General features: G+C 40.9%; 1 protein-coding gene, 1 long non-coding RNA gene and 1 pseudogene across 3 annotated transcripts in view; 2 read left to right on the top strand and 1 right to left on the bottom strand.

Annotated features, from left to right (window-relative positions):
* The window catches only part of LOC136398654 (histone-lysine N-methyltransferase PRDM9-like), a 416,485-nt pseudogene that overhangs the window by 331,807 nt on the left and 57,494 nt on the right, over positions 1 to 27,184 (top strand).
* The window catches only part of LOC136398647 (histone-lysine N-methyltransferase PRDM9-like), a 288,127-nt gene that overhangs the window by 230,171 nt on the left and 30,772 nt on the right, over positions 1 to 27,184 (top strand). The window lies entirely within an intron of this gene.
* Positions 3,768 to 25,773, bottom strand: LOC136398663 (uncharacterized). Of its 2 annotated transcripts, XR_010750023.1 has the most exons (6): positions 25,643 to 25,773; positions 24,395 to 24,456; positions 23,602 to 23,697; positions 23,218 to 23,303; positions 14,093 to 14,270; positions 3,768 to 3,838 (listed from the first exon to the last, which is right to left on the bottom strand). It is a non-coding gene; the product is annotated as an uncharacterized lncRNA (long non-coding RNA). The 2 variants fall into 2 exon arrangements; XR_010750022.1 differs by lacking the exon at positions 23,218 to 23,303 and having other exon boundaries at positions 23,602 to 23,705.

Below are 27,184 nucleotides of genomic sequence, written 5' to 3'. Positions count from 1 at the left end.
ACATAGAAGGGACATAAAAATGAGACTCAGAGACATGAACAAGAATGGGATGGCAACAGGGGTGGGGGGTGGGGGGATGGGGCAAAGAAGGAGAGAGGGGTTGGGGGAGGGGAGGGGCACAAGAAAACCAGATAGAAGGTGACAGAAGACAAATTAACTTTGGGGGAGGGGTACACAGCACAATCAAATGTCAAAATAATCTAGAGATGTTTTCTTTCAACATATGTACCCTGATTTATCAATGTCCCTGCATTAAATTTAATAAATAAATTAAAAAAAAACTGAATGAGAATCCCCCCCCAAAAAAAAAAAATTTAAGAAGATTGAAATCATACCAAGCATATTCTCTGACCACAATACTTTGAAACTGGAAATCAACTGCAAAAATAAAGTGGGGGAAAAAACCAAAAATATAGAGATTAAACATGCTACTAAAAAACAACTGAAAGAAATAAAGACAAAATAAAAGGAGAAATCAAAAGATACATAGAGACAAATGTGGATGACAATACATCATATCAAAACTTTTGGGATACAGCAAAAGCAGTAATAAGAAGGAAGTTTACATCATTACAGGTCTCTCAAGAAAAAAAAAATCCAAATAAACAACCTTAACATTGCATGTTTATAATCTAGAAAAAGAAGAAGAAATGCAGCCCAAAGTCAGCAGAAGGAAATAATAAAAATTAGAGCAGAATTAAGCAAAATAGAGAACAAAAGGACAATACAAAAGATTAATGCAACAAAGAGCTAGTTCTCTGAAAAGATCAATAAAATTGACAAACTTCTAGCTAAACTCACTAAGGAATAAAGAGAAAAGACTCAAAACAAAATCAGATACAAAAAAGGAGAAGTTATGACAGATACCACATAAATACAATGGATCATACAAGAATACTATGAAAGACATAGTATGTCACCAAATTCAGTAACCTATAAAAATTAGACAAGTCCTTAGAAGTGTATAACCTTCCTAGACTGAATCACAAAGAACTGGAAAATCTAAATGGATTGACCAGTTTCTTTCCTTACACCAAAATATTACAGAACAAAATACTTCATCTCACATGGAGGTCACTGATACAAAAGTGAGAGATGGACTCATAAAACACCAACATTTTATATCGTTAACTTGGTCTCTTTTCAGGGGAAGGGTGGCATCTTGTGGTGCAAACACAAACTTGCTTCAATGAGCTGACTTCCTTGTGAGCAAACCAGTTTTGGAAAATGACATCTGGTTCTGAGCAACTGCATATATTTTATTTCTTTACCCTACGGGACCAGCCCCTCTGCTGCCCTTTTGTGGCTGCAGTGCTGTCAGGAGAATCGGAGCCATGGATAGAAGGTGCCTGGTTTATTAAACACAAACTGACAACCAAACCACCAAAACAAGACGTTCCCCACATCACTGCACTCACCTCTCCCCAAATTTATTCCACTGGGGCGGGGACCCTGATTTTCAGGTTTCCTGTGATTTTTCTCTCCTTGCTTACTTAGCCTAAGTGAATAACTGTTACTATAATGACAGTCTCGGCACTTTGCTTCTAAAAGCCCTTGGCCTATTTCTGGGAAAGAGAGTGATAGTTGTTGGGTTCACAGGAATTCAGTGTTAGTTTTAAATTAATCACAGTTCAGGGGAAGGAGGAAAGCCCGCACACTCGGGGTCATGAGGGAAAGAAGCAAAAATGTTCCAAAACTGTTTATTTCACACTGAATAAAGGCAAGAACTCTGACACTATAATGATTTTCTTGGGAGTTAATTTGAATTGTAAACTTTGGTTTCACAGATTTGACTTGAGGGGGAGGGGCGTTTGCCTCACTGGTCAGAGACATGGAAGACAGAGGTGTGACTGTTTCCTCCTCCATGCTGAAACCATGACACCCAGGTGTGGCAGCCACAATGTGCCAGGACTGAGCTCATTTGTAGCTTTTCTATCACAACCTACCACTTTGAGGCAGCACCAAAAGCTTGCAAACTGTCTTAAACCACATTTACTAGGGCTAATAGTTTCTAATTTCTCCTTACTCTCCTTTATAAAAATATGACTGGCACACAACTGGTTTCATCACAAGCAGACTTCAATATGCATACTGTAAGTTCCCCATGTCACAAATTTTAGTGCCAACACAGAGTTCTCTATGTAGATGTATTTTTTTTTGTATTTTTCCAAAGTGAGAAGTGGGGAGGCAGAGAGAGGGACTCCCGCATGTGCCCGACAAGGATCCACCCAGCATGACCACTAGGCTGCGATGCTCTGCCCATCTGGAATGGTTGTTCCATTGCAACCAGAGCCATTCTAGTGCCTGAGGCAGAGGCCACAGAGCCATCCTCAGTGCCTGGGCCAACTTTGCTCCAATGGAGCCTTGGCTGCAGGAGGGGAAGCGAGAGACAGAGAGGAAGGAGAGGGGAAAGGGTGGAGAAGCAGATGGGCGCTTCTCCTGTGTGCCCTGGCCAGTAATCGAACCCAGAACTTCCACACGCCAGGCTGACACCCTACCGCTGAGCCAACCAGCCAGGGCCTAGATGTATATTTTTTAAATTCTCCTTAGATTCAGGTGCTTTTCCTTGTACATAACCCTATGTAAATTTTTGTGTGCATTTCTGATTATTTTCTTGAAAAAAAATTTCCTGAAAGTAAAATTTCTGGGTCAAACAATATGCATATTTTAGGAATGTATAGAAATGTTAAAGTATATAACACTGTTGTACATCTAGTCTTTAAAACTCTTTTCATCTTGCAAAAATTAAACTCTGTATCCATTAAAGAAAAACTCCCCATTTCTCTTTCTCATCCCATAGTAACCATCATTCTACTTTCTGTCTCTGTGAATTTGACTACTCTGGGTACTTCATATAAGTAGAACTATACAGTATTTGTCTTCTTATTGATATATTTCAATGTAATTATTTTTAATATTGGAAAAACTAGAAACAACCTACTAAAGTAGAAGGGTTGAATAAACTAAGATATATCCATATTTTTATAACATGCAATTATTTGTTTTATAAGAGGGATACAACTATGTCAGATTAAGGTCACTATATTGGGTACAGGTGGTAAAAACTCACAAAATTCTGACTATATTCTAAAGTTAGTGCCAATAGTATTTACAATTGGATTGGGTGTGGAATTTGAGGAAAAAATGACACTAGTGTTTCTTGTCAGTAGAAAGAGAAAATTGGAGATAGATTTCCTGACATTGGGAAAATAACAGGAGGAACACATTGGGACATACAGGAATCAAGAGTTGACTTTTGGTCACATTCAATCTAGGATATATAGTTAACATCTATAGAAGTTGCACATGCTATAAATAGTAGGATCATATAAAGCATTCATATTAACTCACTATCTCATGCCTTGAGGTTAGAACAATACATTTTTTAACAGGATTCAGTCATTTTAAATGTCTGGCTTTAAAATGGTATTTGAACATTAAAAAAAATAAATGCATATGTAACTATAACTTTTAGCCTAATGTGCATTTTAATATGGTGGCCTATTATACAATGGTACCACCTGTGTAAAATGAGTCAATCATAGTTTAATATGACTTGGATGCAGTAAAATGATTTTAATGTAAAATAGAATTATCACATTTGGTGATTATCAAGACTGTAAGCTGAATAAAATGAGATGTTCCATCTGTTGTTATCTAACTACATGAAGGTAATTAAAAGAGAAGAGTTATAGGAGATTTTCCAAGTTGTTGCACATGGAATAAAAGTTCCCACTTGGCAAGGAATATGTGTTATTCATCTTCATATCATCCACAGTGGCTTGTGTGTAGTAAGCATCCAATTAACATTTGTGAAATTTAATCAAAGTCTATTGGGCTGGAAAGAAAAATATCATGATCATTATTCAATACATTTGCACAAGCATTGAAAAATAAAAGATGTTTGGCTATGCAAAAAGCAAAAAGCTTAACTTCTGGTAATTTCAATTATCTACAACACAGACAATAACTGAGAAAACAAGCAAAAAAGATTAACTATCATAAAAACACTTGTACTTGACTATTTAAGAAAAGGCAGTTGTCACCTTTAGGCCACAAGAGGGCTTAAAATTATAGTAAATTAAAATTGATTGGTTTAATAACTCAAGTGACTAAATTCACAGACACACACTGAAACACACTGATGATAACTACAAATGAAGGAGAGAAAACAAGACACCAATAAAGTAAATAATCTAAACAATATGTAAACTGCTGGTAGTATTCTTCTCTGACAGCAAAGTGTCATAACTGATGGGCATGATGATATTAAAAAGATTCAACTCCACAAATATGTCAAAAGATAACACATAATTAGATGCTATAGGGTTTCAAAAGTAAGGAAGACAGAATTTCCTAGCTAGTGGTGGTGCAGTAGAAAGAACATCAACCTGGAGCACTGAGGTCACTGGTTTGAAACCTGAGATCACTGGCTGGAGCCTGGGGTCATTGGCTGGGGCCAGAGGTCACCAATTCAATCAAACCTGAGATCACTGGCTGAAGCCTGGGGTCACTGGCTCAATCCCAGGGTCACGAGCTGGAGCCAGAGGTCACCAGTTCAATCCCTAGCCAAGGCATGTATGAGAAGTAATCAATGGATGCACAATGAAAGTAGAGCAACAAGTTGATCCTCTGTCTCTCTTTCCCTTTTTCTTTCTCTTTCTTTCTCTTCCCCCTTCTTCCTCTCTCTCTGGAAAAAAAAAGACATAGACTTAGCTACCAAGACCTAAAAGTCCAAAGGTGAAAGTAGAAAAAGTATACAAATTATAATCAGGAGTTCCAGTCAAAATGGTGGCATCCATAAATATGGTATTCAGATCCTCCTACAACCACATCAAAATGTTTCAACTAAACTACAGAACAACCATCATTTGAACCATGGAACCACGTGTGGTATATAAACATTGGGAAGCATATCTTGGATACAGAGGTCTCCCGTGAGTAGCAAGGGGTACCAGCCATACATCAGGCTTCCCACCTCAGGGTTCCAGTGCCAGGAAGAGAAGTCCCCAGAACCTGGGTTGTGGCTGAGTGAGATGTAGAGCTGCTGGAGTCCCAGGTATTCTTCTTAAAGGGCCCGCACATAGACTCACTCTAACTCACTTGTTCTGAGTTCCAGCTCTGGGGGACCAGGAATATATGGGGAGGAAATGAGTTGTCTGGCATTAGAATGAGAGCTGGAGGGGCAGACATCACCCAAACAGAAGTACTGGCAGAGGCCATTATTCCTTTTCTGCCACCCCCCCCATACTGAGCCAGCAGGTGGGTGTCATATCTGAGCCTCTATCAACCTGGCTAACACTGTTTGCACACCCTGGTGATTCCTTAAGATCCCACCCATTCAACTTGCAGGCCCAACCCAAGACATTCTGTGGCTTTTCCATACGAACAGCCTGTCTTAGCTCATGCTTTGGACTTCCCTAAAATCTCTCTCATAAGCAGCACCTGGCTTTGTCGTGCCCCTAGGCCAGCGCTAGCAGCAGCCAGCCTTGGTTTGCAGCTTGACCTCTCTTGGTACCTCCAGGCCCAGCACAAGTAGCAGCCATCTGCAGATCACTTTGTGGTTCTTGCTGGATGGCCCAGAGCAAAGTACAGGTAGCGGCTTACCTTGGCCTGTACCTCCCAAGAGGCTCCAGAGCCAGCGCACCCAGTACACAGCTTCAGACCACATCAAAGCACCACCCAACCTCCTCCATAAGAGACAGACTTAAGGCTGGACTCAGCAACCACCAGAGCCTGGCTAAAGTAAGTCCTGTTCTGTGTGGTCAACCACACATAGCTCATCCTGCAGTGGTCCTTGCAGCCAGTCCTTGCAGCCAATCAGCCTGGAGGTAAATCCCTCCCATTGAGGTACCAACAGCAATCAAGGCTCAACTACAACATAAATGTTTATACAGCCTACACAGGGGTGCACCTTGAGTGCTGAGCTCAGGTGATCAGAGAGATTGTACCACTGGACCCTACAAGACATCTACTACATAAGGCCACTCTACCAAACCTAGGAGATGTAGCAGATCTACCTAGTACATAGAAACAAACACAGGGAGGCAGCCAAAATGAGAATGCAAAAAATGTGCCCCAAATGAAAGAACAGAAGAAAATTCAAGAAAACAAACTAAACAAAATGAAGACAAGCAATCTACTATATACAGAGTTCAAAACACTGGCTATAAGGATGCTCAGTGATCTTGGGGAAGAGTAGGTGAACTTAGGGAAAACTTCATCAAAGAGATAGGAAACATGAAAATGGAGATAGAAAACAGAAAAGATCCAGTCAGAAATAACAAATACACTAACTGAAATGAAGAATATATTACAGGGAATCAACAGTGGAGTAAATGAAGCAGAGGATCAAATCAGAGACTTTGAAGATAAGGAAGCAGAGAACATCCAATCAGAACAGCAAAAAGAAAAAATCCTCCCCAAAATGAGGATAGTATAGGAGCTTCTGGGACTTCAAACATACAGACATTTGTATCATGGAGATGCCAGAAGGGGAAGTGAGAGAGCAAGGAATTGAAAACATATGTAAAAAAAATAATAACAAAAAACTTCCCTAACCTGGTAAAAAAAAATTTAAGTAGACATACAAGTCCAGGAAGTGCAGAGAGTCCCAAACAAGATGAACCCAAAGAGGGTCACACCAAGACACATCGTAATTAGAATGCCAAAGGTTAAAGACACAGAGAGAATCTTAAAAGTAGCAAGAGAAAAGCAGTTATCTACAAGGGAGCTCCCATAAGACATTCAGCTGACTTCTCAACAAAAAACTTTGCAGGCCAGAAGGGATTGGCAAGAAGTAGTCAAAGTGATCAAGAACCTATACCCCAAATCACTCTACCTACCTAGCAGAGCTATCATTATGTATCAAAAAATAGATAAGGAGCTTCCTAGACAAGAAAAAGCTATGAGTTCATCACCACCAAAGTATTACAAGAAATGTTAAAGGGTCTTCTTTGAGAAGGAAAAAATAAGATAAAAAATATGAATAATCAAATGGCAATAAATAGATATCTACCAGCAATTACTTTAAATGCAAATGGATTAAATGCTACAATGAAAAGACAAATGGAAGTTGAATGAATAACAAAACATGCCCCTTACATATGCTGTCTGCAAAGGACTCACTTCAGATCAAAAAGCAATCCTTAACACCAGACAACATGATCTAAAAAACAAAATAAATGAACGAGCAGAAAAGAAACAAACTCATAGATTCAGAGAACATTTTGATGGTAGCTGGATGGGAGGGGTGTTTTGAGGAATGGGTGAAAAAGGTGAAGAAGTTAAGAAGTACAGATTGGTAGTTAGTCACAGAGATGTAAAGTACAGCTAGGGAATACAGTAAATAATATTGCTATCAGTGTGTATGGTGTCAGATGGGTACTAGATTTATAGGGTAATCACTTAGTAAGTAAGATCACTTATATATTGTCTAACTGTGTTGTACACCAGAAACTAATATAATACTGCATGCCAACTACAATTGAAAAATAAAAAAATTAAAGTAAAAAGAACTATAAGTAAAAGCAGAGTATGACATTTTCAAAGTCAGGAATGCAAAAGAATGACAAGAAAGATGTGACTTGTGGAGGGAGCCCAATGTCCGTACAGGTAAAGGAAATATCAGGAAACTTTACTGGGCTAGCCAACGCAACAAGTAGAGGTTAATAAGAAACGTGAATTAAAAAGGTAGGTTAAAGCCGTATTAGGGAAGATATACACACTAAGATCAAGATTTTTTAAAAATTAGTACAGGTGAGGATCTGAAGGTCATAGAAGAATTTTGAGCAGGAAATAATATAGGAATTTTGGCAGTAAGAAGATTAAGCTAAGAACATTATATAGACTTTGCTACTGAGTGGTATCCACACCAGGAGCATCACCATCTATTATCAGCTTTTTAGAAATTCTGATTACCTACGAAATCAGAATTCACATGTTGACAAGAGCACCGAGTTTTAACATGTAGCACATTAAAGTTTCAGAACTTTAGCCTGGAGGGGAAAGACTCTGGAAATGGAAAGCCAATTAAGAGTTCACTACAATAATACAACCAACAGTAATGAAAAGTAGAAAACCACACGCACCACACCTCACTCATGCATCCATATCCCTTAAGTAAGAATGAGAGACACCTTCAATCAGTCACTATCCTGGGAATGTGATACTTACTGGACTTCTGGCCCCTCTTTCTTCAAGCCGTAGACTGAGCCCTTGATTTCCACTCAGTTCCATCATCTCCTTTTTCTCTATATGCTGAGGTCCCAGCTTTCTCTGAACCAAATTTGTGAAGAAGATCTGTCCTATATTTTATGACGTAACTTAATCTTCTGTCTGCAGTTAGGGAGAAGGGTCTAAGGAACACTGAAAAGGAGTTTGGAAAGTTACCACCTAACTCACTACACTCAACTCGAATCCAAGCATCTGAGAAGTCAAATTTTCTTCCTTAAGAATTTTATTTTGTTTAAAGCACTGTGGTTCATTTTGACCTATTTTTCCCATTAAATCTAATATTTTACAGAAGAAAGTATTTTCACACCTCGTGAGTACTCATTGTGCCTACCTCCTGCCACATAAATTTCCCCAAACGGAACACCTTTCCCACGGCTCCTTCCCTTTGTGGATGCTATTCCCACTGTTAGGGAAGCCCCTCCCACTGACCTCACTCTTCTGTTCCCACCAAACAAGTTCCTATTCAGCCTCCAGTATTTCAGGTGGGCTCCAAACCCCCTTCTCCTCTCCCTACACAGTTAGTTGAGCCTTCATCTGTGTTCCAACCTAGTCGGGGGGACCACACTCTCCCTCCAGTAGATAGTCGGCTACAGAATCAAACCAGTTAAGCTTCATACTGTTGAATGTACTCCATAACACTAAATATAACTAGAGATGCACATTAGTGAAAAGGGAAAAAAGGACAAAAGAAGTAGCTTTCAATATATTCATAATTTTTCAACATTAATATCTGAGCATATTCTCATTTGAAAATGGGGATGTTTTGGGACTCTAGGATTGGCCCATCATATTAATCATAATGGCTGGAATTTACTAGGTTTCTAATGTCTTAGAGCTTAATTCTTTTATATCTTAATATTAAAAAGCAAAAATACTTCATTTTCAAGAGGTTTTTGTCTGATGCAGGTTTTGCTATCTGCACTTTTAAAATAATTTCATATTTGACTGCATTTCAGGCAGCTCCTTAAATTGCAACATAAATCTCATCAGACAATGCAAAGTTATTAGCTGAAATAGTTTCATTTCAAACCACCATCTTATTGAATTGGAATATTAGGCACAGAGAGTTTTTTTATTAATTTTAATGGGGTGACATTGATAAATCAGGGTACATATGTTCAGAGAAAACATTTCCAGGTGACATTTGATTATGTTGCATACCCCTCACCCAAAGTCAAATTGTCTTCTGTCACCTTCTATCTGGTTTTCTTTGTGCCCCTCCCCTCCCCCCACTTCTTCCCTCTCCCCACCCCCTGTAACCACCACATTTTTGTCCATGTCTCTGAGTCTCATTTTTATGTCCCATCTATGAGTTTTTTTTAAATGTATGCTTCACAACCAACTGATTGCTAGAGGTATGAAATAGATTTTCCAGTGTGAATTCCCAATTCCTTTAACTCCCAAGTTGTTATGTTAAAAATAAACTCTCTCTCCAGAACAAATTTCTGACATGTTAATGTACAACAAACATTATGTTTCTGGTACAGCTAAGATGATCTGTACCATTCTCATGGCTGAACATCTAAAGTCAAGGATATTTACATCATCTCAAATTATCTTTCCACAAATTACTTGTTAATTGAAAGGGGTAAGTGTTATTTTATACTTATACCACCTTAACTAAGAAATTAAAGCTCATATCTCCAATATTGGGACACAAAGATGCCATGTGCCTCTTTATGGAATGCATTAGGAAGTACTCGACACTTCAGTGGTCTCCTGCCAAAAGTACATCACTTCTATCCACATCTGAAGAAACTTCAGACAAATTTAAATTGAGGTACATTCTACAGAATGATTATACTCCTCAAAAATGTCACCATAAAAAATGAAAAAGACAATGAAAGTTCAGGACATTTCCTAGATTAATGGAGACTAAAGAGACGAGACGTGACAGGTTGGATCCTTGACCTGGAGGGGTAAGCGTAAGTGTTACAGAACAGCTGCAACAGATACAATTGAAACAATTAATTAAACTTAAAAATACATAGACAAACGAACTTACCTGTTCAGTAAGAATGGAACAGCTGCATTCTGAACAATGATATTTGCTACTGGACTGACCACAACCGACTGCCACAGTGGGGGCTGGCTTCAGGGAGCGATTCAAAGGGGCATCTCAGAACCGCACGCACCCTCCCTCAGGTGAACTCAGTAAGGACAAGTGCTTGTTGGCAGGACAATGCAATTTCAAGCACACAGCAAATAAAAGCACAATCTAAGTAAAACACACGCACATTCACACAGAGAGCTTGCTATTTGTATTGGACAAGAGGGAACAAAATATATATGCTGTGCAAAATTAATTCACCTTTATCTAGACCTCTATTCCCTTTGATGGTGGAAGAAATTATTTCCAACTAAAACTGAAGTCTAATTGTAGTCTAACTCTGTCTCTGTTAACACTCAAGGATTCCAGATTTCTAACCTCTCCCCACCCTCTTTTCCAAGATGGCTTCTGAGTGCAGGTGAGCCATGTATGTGCTCACACGGTTCCAGGGGGCCCATGACTCACAGGCAGCCCTTAGTAAGGCTGGTCTGGCCTGATCCCTGATGGTGGGGACTGGTGCTTGCTGAGGTGTAGCTGGCCCCATTGATTCTGCTGAGGTCCTCACCATGAGAACCTCTTCCTCCTGAGCCCAGGCCTGTCTCTCACATCTATGTTCCCTAATGGAAGGCCTGGGAACTCAGGGCTGCTCTCTTCACACCTTGCAGGACTGTGAAAATGCCCTCTCACCCACCCACGATTGCACAACTACCATCTGCACGTGTCATTCCAGCACTGTGCCAAACTAAAGGGCATACAGATCGTCCCAGACTACCCACCTATGGTAGGCACAACAAGAGCCAGCCCCCAAAGATATCTGTCCATGTTGGAATCCCCAAAATGAAGACAAGCTGTGAGAGAGAATGTTATTTGGTAGGAGAATCAGGGTTGCCAATGAAATTAAGGTTCCTAATCACCTGACTTTGAGATGAGAAGGTAATCCTGGATTATATAGGTGGGTCCAATGTCATCAATAACGTTCTTAAAAGTGGAGACAGGAAGTAGGAGACTCAGAGTGATACAATGTGATGTGAGAAGAATTGACTGGCCACTGCTGCCTGTGAAGATGGAGGAAGAGGACCACAAGCCAAGGTATGCAAGCAGCCTCCAGAAGCTGGGAATAGCAAGATGGAGTCACCCCTGGAGCTTCCAGAAAGGAACACAGACCTTCAGGTTTCCCCACACACCACTGCCTGCACAGCGACCACATGCAGGAAGGGACACAGACCGTCAGGGTTCCCCACACACCACCGCCTGCACAGCGACCACATGCAGAAGGGACACAGACCGTCAGGGTTCCCCACACACCACCGCCTGCACAGCGACCACATGCAGGAAGGGACACAGACCTTCAGGGTTCCCCACACACCACCGCCTGCACAGCGACCACATGCAGGAAGGGACACAGACCTTCAGGTTCCCACACACCACTGCCTGCACAGCGACCACATGCAGGAAGGAACACAGACCTTCAGGGTTCTCCACACACCACCGCCTGCACAGCGACCACATGCAGGAAGGGACACAGACCATCAGGGTTCCCCACACACCACCGCCTGCACAGCGACCACATGCAGGAAGGGACACAGACGGTCAGGGTTCCCCACACACCATTGCCTGCACAGCGACCACATGCAGGAAGGGACACAGACAGTCAGGGTTCCCCACACACCATTGCCTGCACAGCGACCACATGCAGGAAGGGACACAGACCGTCAGGGTTCCCCACACACCACCGCCTGCACAGCGACCACATGCAGGAAGGGACACAGACCGTCAGGTTCCCACACACCACCACCTGCACAGCGACCACATGCAGGAAGGGACACAGACCGTCAGGGTTCCCCACACACCACCGCCTGCACAGCGACCACATGCAGGAAGGAACACAGACCTTCAGGGTTCCCCACACACCACCGCCTGCACAGCGACCACATGCAGGAAGGAACACAGACCTTCAGGGTTCCCACACACCACCGCCTGCACAGCGACCACATGCAGGAAGGGACACAGACCGTCAGGGTTCCCACACACCACTGCCTGCACAGCGACCACATGCAGGAAGGGAGGGCAGCCAGCCTCTGGCACCTTCCATTTCCCTCTTCCCTGCTCTCTTCTCAGAACAGTAAAGAAGGCAAGTCCTTCTGTGGTCTTTCCACCCTTAGCACATCTACTGCAGCCTGAAATAAATTTAACATTCAGACATCCAAGTTTTCTATTGATAATTAAAGGGATTATTTTAGAATTGAGAAGACCCTCTTCTTTCCCTTCAGAACCTAGCTTTCAAGATTATGATTTCGGCCTGACCTGTGGTGGCGCAGTGGATAAAATGTTGACCTGGAATACTGAGGTCATCAGTTCAAAACCCTGGGCTTGCTTGGTCAAGGCACACATGGGAGTTGATGTTCCTGCTCCTCCCCCCTTCTCTCTCTCTCTCTCTCTCTCTTTTTCCCCTTTCTAAAATGAATAAACATCTTTTAAAAAAGATTATTATTTCAGGTTGAAGAAAGGATGACTTCAGAATCAGGGCTTTGCTTTTAAACAGTATCTGCTCTTCCCCACTAAAGAATAAAGCCCATGGAGTCTATGAGTGGACAGATATTTCAGGAAATAAAAATAAATCAGAATATATATAATATTACCCCCAATACCTATGTAAGTGTGGCATCAAGCCACGTTGCATAATCCCCCAACCAGACTGCTGCCCCTAACGCCCTCCTGTACAAAACCCCAGAGCTGCCACTCAGCCAGAGAATTCCCGTAAACAAAATGCTTTGATCTGATCATTCATTAAAACAGAGAATTCTCACCCTGGTGATTCAGTCAAAAAACATGTATTGAGTCCCTACTATGTTGCAGGCACTGGTCAAAGGAGTTGAGGAATAGCAGGGATAATAGAGGAAACCTTTTCTAGGACCAACCTCCGGTCATTGTCTTTAAACCAGTTCCATACGGCTCACCTCTGTCACCCAAAATGGGGCATCAAACACATCAAGCCCAAGGAACAGAGGGGAACAACTGGAACCCTATGGATGGCAGATTGTCTTTGTTTGAAAAATGCTTGCATTTCTGCTCTGTTTACACATTTCCTGAAGTGAAGTTTAATATGGTCCCTTTGAAGCTTTTTATGATATAAAAAACAATCCCCAATATAACCCCCAACTTCAATATCCCCAAAGAAACATTTACTTGTATGGAAGAATAGGATACCAGAGTGTTTTTTTTTGTTTTGTTTTGTTTTGACTACTGAGCACCAAAAACTCAGCTCTACTCCAATGTCTGGGGGCTGTTCAGAGGACTTAACTGGACTGGCCCAGATAGGTATTAGCTGACCCTACTGTTGGCCTGTTATGCTCTACAGCAGGGGTCCCCAAACTACAGCCCACGGGCCACATGTGGCCCTCTGAGGCCATTTATCTGGCCCCCGCCGCACTTCTGGAAGGGGCACCTCTTTCATAGGTGGTCAGTGGAGGAGCATAGTTCCCATTGAAATACTGGTCAGTTTGTTGATTTAAATTTACTTGTTTGTTATTTTAAATATTGTATTTCTTCCCATTTTGTTTTTTTACTTTAAAATAAGATATGTGCAGTGTGCATAGGGATTTGTTCATAGTTTTTTTTGTAGTCCGGCCCTCCAACGGTCTGAGGGACGGTGAACTGGCCCCCTGTGTAAAAAGTTTGGGGACCCCTGCTCTACAGTAAACTATGACCCAGGACTAGAACTTATACAGCAGTAAATAGCTGAGAAGTCAGAACTACAATGGCACTAACTCTAAGCAAAGCAAGTAGGTACAGAAGAACCCTAGTCACTGGAGGCCTTTATTTTCTTCACACAGTTCTACCTGCAGACTGGGATTGAAGCACAGGCTAGGCAGGGAGGCCTGCCTTTCTGACTCCTTGTCCATAGTCTTCCTCTAGGTGACTCTGGTGCCTATTTCTAAGCTACCTGGGATGTCTTCTGAATCAATTGGGTCCTGTTCCCACTAACCTGTTAGAGAAAAGAAAAAGAAAAAATATGAGAAGCAACTGAAAACATTATAAATGGCCACAAAAAACTTCCCCAATTATTTCATAAACCATGACCAAGCACTGGAGGGTCATAAGAGTTGGATTAGTGTGTGTGGTAAGCATGAAGTTTGTCTGTCTACCCTGGAAGTAAGATAGGCACTTACTTACCTCACCTTATTTGTGATTTTACAGGTTAACAGCATCATCTACCCCTCTTCTCTCTCTCTCTCTCATTTTCCTCCCTTAATCACATATAAATACACAGACACATTATCTAATATATGATAAAAATAAAATTAGTTGCTTAATAGTGGATACTGAGGAAAGTGGTTCACAATGAAGGAAAAAATGACTGGATCACCTCCTCACATCATATGCAAATGTAGATACTAGATGAATTAAAGATTCACTGTGAAAGGAGAAAACATATAGTTAATGGGGAGTGTGGAAGGGGAGCAGAGTGTCTTTGTGACCAAGAGGCAATACAGATAACAAGGAAAGAATACTGTTCAACCATTTCTAGCATAGACAAAGCTAACAGACGAATGACAGAATGGAAAGTGGTAACTGAATTTTTAATACCAATACAAGAGCAATAGCTAGACTATGAAAAGAACAACTGCAAATCAATTGGGAAAAAAACAGTAACTTTCAATAGAAAAATAGGAAAGGATACAAACAGGCAATTTAGAGAAGAAAAAAAGATGACATAAAAAATATTCATATTCATTTGCATTCAGTAAAATGCAATAATAAAATACATTAAATTAATGGCAAAAAGAACACTAGACCATGCAGAATGTTGGCAAAGACACGGCTACATTTGCATCCTCATGTGCTGCTGACAGAAGTAGAAGGAAGCAGCCATTCTAACGAGCAACCCTGCAGTCCTTACTCAGTCGGTATACGCATAATGTATAGCCCAGCAATTTTACTCCTGGTTGTATATACCAAAAGCATTCTCACATAGGTATATAAGAGGATACACACAGGCTGTTCATTGAGTGTTATCTGATGGTGGGAGGTGTTGGGGAGAATGAATAGGCAGAAGGTGGTGGGATACACACCTGAAACTGGAACCAAAGGCTCCCGTGTGCATCCAGAAATAATCATCAATTTGGAAAGTAAGATATTGAGGCAAAACTAAAAAAACTGAGTGAAATACAGAATGGAAACCATTTTTATAAATTAAAAATAAATGTACCTGACCAGACAGTGGCACAGTAGATAGAGTGTCAGACTGGGATGCAGAGGACCCAGGTTCAAAACCCCCAGGTTGTCAGCTTGAGCGTGTGCTCAACTGGCTTGAGTGTGGGGTCATTAGCTTGAGCATGGGATCATAGACATGACCCCAAGGTCACTGGCTTGAGCCCAAACATCAGTGGCTTGAAGCTCAAGGTTGTTGGCTTGACCCCAAGGTCACTGGCTTGAGCAAGGGGTCACTTGCTGTGCTGTAGCACCCCAGTCAAGGCACATACAAGAAAGCAATCACTGAACAACTAAGATGCTGCAATGAAGAATTGATGCTTCTCATCCCTTTTCCTTCCTGTCTATCTGTCCCTATCTGTCCCTCTCTCTGTGTCGGTCATAAAAATAATAATAATAATAGTAAAAATACATGTATACAAAACAACACAACACTACTTGCTTAGAACAGAAACTATACTTTAGAATGGATGCCCACAGGGTGATGAAGAAATGGACTTTCAGAATGGGGACAAAAGAGAATGAATGAGTACATAACAAGCAAAGACATGAGAAAGGGGCCTTGCACGGATAATGATGTGCCATAAACTGAGGGATGAAATTAACTCAACCCTTTGTGCCTTGATTTAAAATAACAATCATAATAATCAAGGTGGTGCTTGACCTGTCAGTGTCAGATTTCAGTTATTCGTCAAACCTTACATTATCACTGTCCATCCTCAGGGACGCGGCCTTCATCTAGCTGGTCCTTTCTTTCCACATTTTACTCTCACTTTTCTTCTCCAACGTTCTTTCTAACCTCTAGTTGATCCCCTCATCCCCATTCCTTTGTCTTTGTTCCTCATTATTTTTTTGTTTATTAGCTGTTATTATATGTTGATTTATATTTATTTATGTTTTTAATTTGTGTTTACATAGATTCAAGGGTTCCACTGAATATATCTCCCCCACCCTTATTCCCCCTGGCCCCCCATGACTCCTCCACCCAATGCCTTCCGCCCTTCCCTCCAGGAAGGATTTGCTGTCCTGTTCTCTGTAATGCTGTGTTTATATATATATATATATATATATATATATATATATATATATATATATATATATATATATATATATATATATAATTTCATTAATCTCTTTCCTTTCTCTGATCATTATTTTATCTTCTTCCTTAACCTTCCTTCTATCCCTTCATTTTCAAAGCTTCCTTGTTTTCTCCCAGAATGGCTTTTATCATGTATATAACACAAATTTTACCATAATAACTAGCTAGCATTTATTGACAACTTACTGTATTGCTAAGCTCCATTCCAAGCTATTTACATAGTGATTCTCACAATAATTCAGGTTTAAAGTATCTGCAGGATTATTTGACAAGGGGGAAAGTAAAGCATAGGTTAAATAACTTGCCCGAGATCACAGAGCGAGTAAGAAGCAAATAATGAACTCAAACTCCAGGCAATCTGGCACCAGAATCCACGCTATTAATCACTATGCTACACTGACTGCTCTAATCTACAGATATACTCTCAGAAGTGTTGCAAATCTGAATAAGAAGGTTTATTGTAGCATTGTTTAAAATAGAATAATAACCCTGCTCTTAATCTAATATCCACTAATAGCTGTCCATAAGCCCACATGTTCAATGTTCATAAAGAATGAACTAGCTCTTGCATGTATTCACATGAAGAAACCTACAAACATAAGTAAAATATGTAAAATATATATATAGTGCACAATGTGATTTATTTTACGTAATTTCCTTTTTAAAAAGAGATAAATGTATGTGCACACACATAAAAATTATTGTTAAGCCTAATCCGGAGGGACCCGAAACATTGAAGATGTGAATAAAGTCCATCGATTCCACACCAAAGCTTTATTGTCTAGCTTGGCCAAGCAGAGGCAACTCCAACAGAAATCTGAGGGAGAGCTCGCTGGCCCTTTGTTCTACTTAGTTTTTATAGTTTTGCAAGTGGGAAGTACAGAAGCAAAAATTGCAATTAGGTGCCCTTTACCACTATTGGTTATAGTCATATGCCCTTTAATATGATAGGACCATGTTCAATTTGCAAGCCATACATCATTTTGGAGAAAACAAAATTTACAAGTCAACACAATGGTAGAAAGATGTCTCTTTACATATTAAAAGGCATTCCTATATTCTCTAATATTTATCCGCCATCTCCGTCCAGAGTCACATGTGTTAACCACACGCATTCACATAGGAGAGGTAGTTTCGTGGGGACAAATACCCGCAAATGGCTCATTGCTATAGGAAAAGGTTTACTTTGGCTTTTCCCTTCCTGCACCTGGCTAGCCATTCACCCCTTTCCCCACAGGTGTGGTGGAATGTCTGGGAATCCATGTTTTCCTTTCCTTTGCATTTACAATACAATGCCAAGGGCCATCCTGGTTATGCCAATCACACAGTACAGAGACTATTCTCACAATTTCTCTGTGCACCTTAACCCAAATTAATAAAATGTTCTTCAAGCCTCTTAAAATATTATTAATTCTGCAGCTTTTGGTACTTTATAACACCTGCGGCTGAAGTGGAGCAGTGGCTCCTCAATTATGAGTATAAATATCTGCAAATCTATTTTTGTAAAAGTAAAACCTAGGAATATGTTCATAGTAATTAAAGTTGGAAATGAATCTGGGGTAAAACAAAAGAAAAATTTTACTTTTCATTTAATTCCTCTTTGGATTGCTTAAATCTTCTAAGCATACACACATATTACTTTGGTTTTAAACAATAAGAGTTACCAAAATGGTCAGACTGTGGGGCATTTTTGTTTTGTTCTTTATATTTTTTGTACTTAAAAAAAAGCCTAATAAACATTATTTGAACAAATGTGTATACTGTTACTTTAAATCCATTGATAGAAGGAATCACTGATGCTTTCATAATTGAAATTTGCACTTTATGTTTGAGAGTGTTAATGAAGCACATTTTAGTACAGGATACAATTTCAGAGAGGAAAAGTAGCTTTACAAAAAGCTTGCAACCTTGGTTTAATGAAGCAGCAGGACAGAGGTGGCAGGTCTCCAATACAATATGACAGCATGTGGCCTTTCAGATGAATTTATGTTAGAGCTGAGAAACACCCCTTCTGAGTGATAATATGGAAGGGAGGATAGAAGGGGAGGAGCTAGCCTAAGAATTGTGCAAATCCATTTAATGGTATCAGGCAGTTTACTTGCCAAAAGACACCTCGGAAAAATTAGGTGTAAAGTATGAGTGTTAGTTACTGTAGATCCAGTAGCCGTGGCCACCATCAAAGCCGCCTGCCCCATGCAGGTTCCCTTCAGACAGATGATAAAAAAACAAACAGTGGAGCCAAAAACTGGTGAGCCATCTTCTTTATTCCTGCTCACAACCAGCGGGCAAGAAAACACACAGAGCAGGAAAACACTTCCCTTTCCATACAGGGCTGCCAAAGCCACTGACTTTCTCCGGTTTTTCCTAGAATCAAAGGCCCTCACCAGGCTTATTCACCTCTGTTCCCCATCTCCTTCTCCTGCACAAACTGGCTTCTCCTCCAGCATTCCGCCACGCTGGCTGCCTCCTCTCCTCCACGTGGCCTCTCTGCCCTGCCACAACATGGGCTCCTCCTCTCTACAACAATGTGGTCTCTCTCTCCTCAAAATGGCCTCCTAGCTCCTCCTTTAAAACCTTTTCCACAGGACAACCCCTCCTCCAGCACACATTAGCATAACCAAGCCCCTTCCCAAGCAAGAAGGGCAATTAGCTGTATCACATGAGAGCATCATCACGTGAGCAGGGGCCATCTTTAACAATAAGAGTGAGAAAACAACAGAAAATACAGATTTTACAACTCATTTGCCCAGCAGTTACCAAATATTGTAGATACTGATGTCCAAGTAGTTTGAATAGTCAGCAAAGTAATGGCCTATGGGTCCCAAGTAGGAGTGTTAGGAGTTTTATACTCAGGCACAACACCATTAAACATGAATTCAGGTATCACAGTAGCACAAACATCCAAATCTGCTCATGGCTTACTAACCAGAAAGAGACCCAGATGGACGCACTATTACCCAACTATTGTTACATATTTTCATTGCACCAAAATATTTTTTTCCCCTAAGAAATTTGGAAAGTGTTCCTATGTTATTAATTAAGCTTTTTTTCTAAAGAAATTTTGTAATCTTGAACAAATTTTAAATGAACATAATATACCCTTTTTCAAAGAAGTTTGAAAAGACTGATTTGAAGCATTAACTTTAATTGCCTTTATTAACTTCAGTCAGATAGAAGTTTTATTAGAAGACTCCATTTTCAATAACTACAGAAAAGAGAAAAATAATATGTAGCATATATTAAGAAAAAGATTACTGCTAATAGAACCAAAAGATAAATTGAAAATATGAAAAATCAACATCAGTAATAAGGTTAATCTATAAATCTGAGACAATCTCCAATAACAAAAAACCACCACATCTTGGCCTGACCTGTGGTGGTGCAGTAGATCGAGCATTGACCTGGAACGCTGAGGTCGCTGGTTCAAAACCCCGGGCTTGCCTGGTCAAGGCACATATGGGAGTTGATGCTTCCTGCTCCTCCCCCCTTCTCTCTCTCTCTCTCTCTCTCTCTCTATCTCTGTCTCTCCTCTAAAATGAATAAAAATAATTTTTAAAAAAAATTTTAAAAACCACCACATCTTTGGAAACTAATTAGAAAGATCTATCAAATTATAAAAGCACATATAAATCCTATTTCTAGAAAATTATCCTACAATGCTACTAGCTGTATGATCCATGTTCAGGGTCATTCACTACTGCATTGTTTGTAAGAGCAAAAGATTGCAAACAACCTAGTGATAATCTTTATATTATTATTGCATACTTACCTACTAAAATCATTGCTTATTTATCCAGTGAAATACTATGCAGATGATTAAAAATAAAATATTACTAAGTTCTCAAACTATGACATGTTGTCAGCTGTAATTTTCACTTTAAACAGAGCTATCTTTCAGACTTATTTATAGGGTCCTATTATTTATCACTCTGTGCACATACAGAAAGGAAAATATAAGTGAAATCAATTGATTAAGAAATTCAAGAAAGAGGGACAGACGGGAAAGGGAGAGCAATGAGACACATCGATTCTCAGATGTGCCTTGACCAGGGGGCTCCAGCTGAGCTATTGACCCCTTGTCAAGCCAGTAACCTTGGACTCATGCCAGCAACCATTTGTGAGCCCGCACTCAAGCCAGATGAGCCCGCACTCAAGCCTGCCACCTCAGGGTTTTGAATCTGGGTCCTCAGAGCCCCAGGCTAACACTCTGTCCACTGCGCCACCACCTGAAGTGGTTAAGAAATTCTTACACCTTCCTCGCATTCAAAGCCCATCTTTCTGAATCATTTTTAGATTCCAAGTTATAGAAATTCATACTTTGCCATGGAATGTTATCCTTTGTGCTCCACCATTATTTCCAAAATCATCTTCAACAATGCTGATACATGTTAGTTTTGATGCCAGAATCTTCTTAATTTTAGTTGAAGAAGAAGTTGGAAGGCTTTCAGACATAAACTGGGACTCATATTTCCTCCAAAGTGGTCCGTCAATGGTCAGTTGCCTGAAAAGTCAAGGAGTTGCCAATGTCCACCCGCGCATGCACGGACATAGTGACCACACCAGGCCTGCTGCTCACTGACAGTGGTTCTGAGATGCCACTGAATGTAAGCCCTGCCTTAATTTATGTGCTAACATATAACAGGAATGTTCTGTATTGTTGAAATACTTTGTTTAGTGGAAAAAGGTAGAGTACAATGTGTAAAGCAGGCTACCATTTGTGTAAAAATGGAAATAAAGAATAATATGAATGGTTGTAAAAACATAACATATTCCTAGAAGAACACACACATACACATTCAACTGTCACCCAGACGATAAGTACTAGACAATTGGAGATGAGGAGGGAAGGAGAACTTCATTGTATAGATATTGTATCTCTTAGATTATAAACAATGGGAACATTTAATTTTTTAAAAATATATTTAAAAACATAGATTTGCTTTTGCTGTTTTAAAAATAAAGTAGAAGTTAGGTGTCATTTTATTCTTCTCGCAAAGCAACAATTTTCAATGCTGGATAAAATGTGTTTGCATAAGAAGTGGCTACATTCATTACGTCATGCATGCAGTTATTTTAAGAGCAAAGAGACTCCGAAGATTTTACCACAAGTAAAATCTAAATGAAAGTACAAGTCAATTAATAAATTACTGCTGGATTTCCATTTGTGTCCTTACTAGTTGAGTTCAAAAAGACATTTAAAAGCTTTGAAACACAGGGAAATTGAAAAATACCATTTCTGATCCCTCCTTTGAGCTGTGCGAACAATTACAAAAGGGACAGCAAGCATTCACTTGATGAACCACTAACTGGCTATTACAGAATGACAGAGACCCAAGTTCTGACTTTAAGGACCTCAGAGTCTAGTAAAGGTAAAGATACCCAGGCCTGTGATGGAACTCAAACACACAACACACAGTGCAGTGGAAACACAGGCGGGGGTCTAGCATAGGTTAGGGTTCTATAAGGACACCTACTCTAAGCACTAACATTCAGATCAAACACTAAAGGTTCTAACTCTGAAGCTAACTAACTCAGTGGAAAATGTGTTCAATGTCTGGTTAGAAGATCAATTCACCTCTACTCTTGAGTCTGTTACCATCTGATAATTGATGCATTTAATAATTCTACCCATTTTCTCTCCTATATCCTCAACTTCTTTCATACTTCTTTCCTCTCAGCACAGAAAGATTCTCTTCTCTTCCATCTTTACCTTACCTTTTTCTCCCATGACCCCTTCTAATTACTGCCCTATTTCTTTGCTTTCTTTTGTAACCTTTTTATAAAACATGCTACATTTACTATCTCTGCTCTCAGTGCTCATTCATTCTTGCCACTTCACCAATAATTAGTCTTGCCTAGGTAGCCAATAATCTCTTGCCTGTCAAATTCAATTAATATCTTACCATATCCTAGTTGACCTCTTTTTCTCCTTCCTTGGTTTCTCAAATTTTTCAGGAACTCTCCATTGATTTTATTACAAAAACTCATGCTAATTGCATGGTGTGTGAGAACTTACCTAGCTTGAGAAACTCATTTTCATTTCAGAAACTAATGCCTAGAAAGAAATAGATTAGGATACATAACAGAGAAGTCCCCTCCAAAAAATGTCTATAATATTTGATGAGATGATCAACTGACAAATACACTCTAAGAAGCACATGGCAGAAATGTTGGCCTCACTGGGGTCTTTACTCTTAAGCTAAGGTCAAGGTAAAGAGCAAATCAAAATTTCTGATCTCAGTAGGCAGATAGTTCATATAGGGGGATAAAAAAAAGGAACAGCACACAAGGTAATCTGATCTAACCCTCTCACTAAGGAAAATTTAACAACTTTCTTAAGCTGGATCCAAAATAGCTCACAAAATATTGAGACCTTACTAGGCCAAGATTAGAAGACAAGACCCGGAAAACAAGCCTGGCCATGCAAGGTTGCATTTTTTTCCAAGGCATTTGCCTATGATGGAAGAGAAACTATAAAGCTCATCTTCATGTTGAGGCCAGAAATCAAAGCCTAGGCAGCTCTGATGAATGAACTCCCACTATCTGCTGGAATGAGGAAAAGTGTGCCTTCAGGATAGGGGCGAGCTGGAAATAAACCAGCACTGCAGGGATATCTTACCCAGCCTTCCACCATCTGAACGCCCAGGAATCTCAAGCTTTAAACCAAAATGAAGGAGGTCCCAGAATGGCAGCATTCCCAAACACCTAGCAGAACCAAAGGGAAGTCCTCTCTGAGAGAAGATGCCATCACCCTAGGCATCAAAATATTTTCTAAATAACTCTTAAATGAAATATGCAGCACAGACTTAAAGATCACTAAGCACACAAGGAAACAAATGCTTTAAGCAAAAAACAATATAAACAATAAGTAACAGAAATGACCCCAAAACATGGTATACTGAAATTTTTAGGCACAGGAATGATTTTTCTTTAAGAAGCGCTCCCTGCCACCTTTTTGTGCTGCCACAGCATCCTAGATACATCCTTGATAAATCAATGTCACCATTCTCTAAGCCGCTTGAAGTCCAGAACCTTGTTTATTTGTCTTTGTATCCTCAAGACTTCACGTGGTGTCTGGCAGAGAGTGGGTGTCCAGTATCTGTTGAACTGAATGGGATACATTATGTTGGCATGCTGACCATCTATGGTACACCATATAGGAACTACTGAGGAGGTTTCATGGGTCTCCCCAGACAGACTTGAGGGTCAGGAACCCCAGAGTATAGAAAAGTTATAATGAGCTGCGGCACCTGCCAAGAGAAAGAGAGTGTAAGTATGAAGGCAAAAAAGAAGAGAAAGGATTTCACTACAATGGGAGGGTCTGAGAAGTCTTGGGACTGAAACTTTGAAAAGCTCTTTTATGGCTTCATAAACATTTTCATGGTGTATCCCAGTCAACCATGAAGCTGGGGAGAGGCTGGGCAGGATGGAAGCACATGGGAAGCACTTGCCAGAAAGATAGTCTTTCACTGAATAGTTTCTATTTATCTATTCAGGCAACCACAGAGCTAATTTAATGCTGTTCGTTTTGTTTTGTAGGCAGCAAAGTTATACCTAGAGACTGATTCTGTCTTTGACAGCAATTTATTTAGCTCTGGGAATTATAATAATTTCACAATTTTAGGCAACAAGATAAGTGATAATATCTCTTTATCAACAGGATTAAGCATAATATCTCTTAACAAGGCAATAAAGAAATAACATACAGTACTCCAAACAAATGACAGATTAATCACCCTACTGATCCATACAAGAGGAGGTGAAGAAACAATATTCAAATTTAATATGAGGTGTACCTTTTCATATGAGGAGTCAACGAAGAGAGAGGGTGACCAACCGCGACCTAATCTCCAGCTGCCTGTGGAAAAAGAATGTTTCCTGTTGCTAGAGCAGGTTGCTAGGTAATGACTACAGAAGACACCATGTTACCATTCTAGAAGGAGTCACCTCACTAAGACAGGAGCAAATGCCCCAGGGGTCTTCAGAGAGTTTTTAAGTTAGTTAAGAGTCAACAACCTGCTCAAACCAAAACTCAAACGGTCCTCACAAATTCTCAGGACAGTGGACCTTGAACAAGATAAGTTGAAATGTGCAGGTTCACCTACACGTGGATCTGTTTTTTTCAATAAATACAGTTGGCCCTTTGTACCCTCAGGTTTAGCATCTGTGGATTCAACCAACCTCGAGAGGATACAGTATTTTCACATTCCCAACCAGTTTCCCAACTGTGTATGCCCAACCTCAGGTAGAAAATACAGTTTGAATCCTTGGATGGGAAGGGCCAGCTGTAGTTAAGTTTTGGAGGAGTCAAAAGTTATATACAGATTTTCGATTGCGGAGCGGTTGGTGCCCCTAATCCCCACGTTTTTCAAGCATCCGTTATATTTATAATATGAATATCCCCCTGCCAGAGTTGCTTCTCCACATGTTCTCATGGATATTTCCCCATTGCGATCTCCTCAACAGCTCAGCTTAGTGCGTATCAAGCACCACAGATGAGATGATGACATCCTGACACGACTGACTTTATCCTTACAGCAAAACAACTTTACTAAAACCAACTATTTTTATGTTGTCATCAACAAGTGGATTGAAACAACCTGTTATAACCAAATGGATTGGAAATCATATTCAACCAATCTACAACAAATGGTGTTTCTTTTGTAACATGGATTCTATTCTTTCCAAGAAATATTTTCATTGCCAATTTAAAATTCAGAGTTAAATAAAAAAAAAAAAAACTTTCTGATACTATTAACAGACCCAATCAAATCAGGTAGCCCAAACGCGATCTTGCATTCATTTCCTTGTTAAGTAAGGAATGCAAGAACTGCAGCCCGTTTCATGAACATCGAGAGCTCCGTTGAAGAGTGGGGGTGTCCGCTCTGGGCCTGGGGTCCCGGCTCTGGCCCAGGTGTTGGTAAAGACAGAGCCGGGCTCCATGTGAAAGGAGAGGAGAGCGAGGGATGCAGGAGGAGGAGAGAAACCGGGAGGAACGGAGGGGGCTTATTCTAGACACTCAGACGTCTAGGTTCCGGCCTCACCTGCGCCGGTCACTCTCCGTCCCTCGGCCTCACTGAGCATCAACTTCCTCGCGGAAAAATGAGGCGGATGGCGACCAGTTCTAACCCTTCCACCGGTGGTTCTAATCGTGCCGGATGCTTGATCCAGGAGTTCCCAGGTGACTCTCATAGGCCCCGCCCCACTGACGTCACCCTCAGGGAGCTCCGCCCCGCTGACTTCTAACAGTCACCGGCCTCTCAGCCCGCGCGCCCGCCTCCAAGAGCGCGGGGACCCGCCGCGCGCACCCGCGGCCACGTGACCCCTGAGCGCGGGGCCGCGCCGAGGCGGCCAGGTTTGCGCATCCCGACTCCCGCCCGCCGCGGGCGCGCGCTTCTTCTGCACCGCGGGCCGCGGCTCGGGGCCCTTCTTGATGCGGAGGTGCGGGTGCGGCTGCTGGCCACGCGGGTGAGCGGCCTCCTCGCTGCACCCCTTGGAGGCGGAGGGAGGCCCAGCCTGCTTCCCTCCCCACCGGGTCGGTCTCAGACCCGGGGAAGCGCCGCGGCCACAGCCCGGTCCCCGTCCCGGCAGCGGAAAGAACCGCCAATTTTCCCTGCACATCTGTTACCGCACATCAGTCACGGCTGAAGGTTTTAGAAAACAAGTTATTTCCCGGATTACTTCAAAGACAGTGCTTGATGGTGACTATCGTGAAAATGAGACCTGCCGGAGTCGACCCCTGTCCCTGTCCTTTAAATACAAGTGTTATCCTCAGGCTCCCTTACTTGTCACTTTCCTGACAGTGATGGTACTTTCTGTTTTGTTGGGAGGATTAAATGATAATCGTGTATATAAATCAGTCCTTAAAAATACAAGAAATAGAAGCTAGACAAATACTCTTGGAGGCTTCGGTCCAACATTCAGAGAAAGTTAATAGTTTCTGGTATCTATAGGTTGTTGATTTCAAAGACATGAACAAGCTTTCAAACATCAGCTTTGGTTCATGTAGAATCTGCTGAGCTGGTTTCTTGAAAGCAGAGGAAAAAGATGCAACAGAAAGTCCAGTGTCTCGACGGTAATATGACAGGGAAAGCTTCCTAGGTGAAATCGACGACTCCAGCAGCTCCTCTGTTATTGGAAACCCACAAAATTAGTTTCTGCAGTGAAGGAGTGGGGTGAGTGGAGGACAGAGGTGGTCCTGAAAGTAGCATCAGTCTTAATAGATAGAGTACCTGCCTATCGTGGTTTTGGCCACAGACTTTAATAAATGTTGGATGTAGCTAATCCAAAAAACAATGTAATAACAGCAGATGAATTATGCAGTTAATATGTCAGGCACATGTTCTTAGGTACTCATTCTGTGTTCACTTGTTTAATTTTCACAACAATGCTATCAGTTAGACTTCATATTTCACAGAAAAGGGAAATAAAACATGGTTAAATCCCATAAATTCTTCAAGTCATGCAACTGAAAATGACAGAGCTGGGATTCGAACCCAAGCTGTCAGGTGGGCTGACTCCTGGGTCCAGTCCTTGACCACTATGTGCCCATTACATAATGCTGCACTAATTTTTTTAATGTTAAC

Source organism: Saccopteryx leptura, chromosome 3, assembly GCF_036850995.1.
Source record: "Saccopteryx leptura isolate mSacLep1 chromosome 3, mSacLep1_pri_phased_curated, whole genome shotgun sequence".
Classification (NCBI taxonomy): Eukaryota; Metazoa; Chordata; class Mammalia; order Chiroptera; family Emballonuridae; genus Saccopteryx; species Saccopteryx leptura.
The sequence above is the reverse complement of the archived record's forward strand: the minus strand, read 5'-3'. Positions and strand labels throughout refer to the sequence as shown.